Source organism: Candoia aspera, chromosome 3 (assembly GCF_035149785.1).
Source record: "Candoia aspera isolate rCanAsp1 chromosome 3, rCanAsp1.hap2, whole genome shotgun sequence".
NCBI classification, from domain to species: Eukaryota; Metazoa; Chordata; class Lepidosauria; order Squamata; family Boidae; genus Candoia; species Candoia aspera.
The window spans coordinates 183,271,947-183,272,923 of NC_086155.1; the positions used below are offsets into that span (position 1 = coordinate 183,271,947).

The 977-nt window shown below is 36.2% G+C and overlaps 1 non-coding gene across 1 annotated transcript; it reads right to left on the reverse strand.

Moving 5' to 3' along the window:
- Positions 1 to 377: 377 nt before the first annotated feature.
- Positions 378 to 484, reverse strand: LOC134495092 (U6 spliceosomal RNA). The gene has a single exon (XR_010067768.1). It is a non-coding gene; the product is annotated as a U6 spliceosomal RNA (small nuclear RNA).
- Between the last annotated feature and the right edge of the window lie 493 nt (positions 485 to 977).

Genomic DNA, 977 nt, shown 5'->3' on the forward strand with positions numbered 1-977 from the left:
TATATTTGCATTACAAATGTGGTGAAAACTTGATTTAACAGATCTTTCATTTAGCAGGCTTCAGATGCACAGACTACATTCCTATCTGAACATCCCCCTGAAGCAACGGACATGTCTGTTGCATCTCAAATAATCTGGATGAAGCAGTTACATGTATATTAATTTTACATCATTCATAATGATTCATGTCAGGTGTGTCAATTTATGTCATTCTGAGAGTTGAAGTCCACACATCTTAAAGTTGCCAAGTTTGAAAAATTGTTATACACCTAACGTTATGACTTGTTCCAAGACAGGGTAAAGGGAGATTTTATGTATTTATTTATCATATTTTTGTCACCGCCCATCTCCCCCACACGGGGGTTCCTGGGCGGTTAAAAAATATGGAACACTTCACAAATTTGCGTGTCATCCTTGCACAGGGGCCATACTAATCTACTCTGTATTGTTCCAATTTTAGTATATGTGCTGCCGAAGCGAGCATGAGATAAAGACATGGCTTGTTCTCTAAAATGTCTTTTTCCTTGTAGAACATGCCCCAGCCATTGTCACTTTGGACTATTTATTAACATTTTGTGTATAATTAAGATTTATATTTTGCAATCTAACCTCTAATTCTACCCCATAGAATCACACAACTGAAAAATACCCTATCATCCTGCCTGATCTCTTCCCAAATCTTGTAGCAACATTGATGTGGCATTTCTTTTTCTGATCCACTGAAGGTGCTAATCATTGTATAAAATATTAATAGGATGTCATAGATCAGCTGCCATACCAGCTGTTTGATCCAGGCTGGGTTCACACATTCTACAAAATTATTATGTTGCTTGTTTAATTTCATCATAGATTATGTGAACTCAGATATTGGGGCTTGTAAAACACAGTTAATGGCTTAGCATGTTCTATGGACTAAGCTGGTTAGTTTAGCAACTTGTAGATAAGAAAATCATGACTTAATGTGAAATATAAACCCA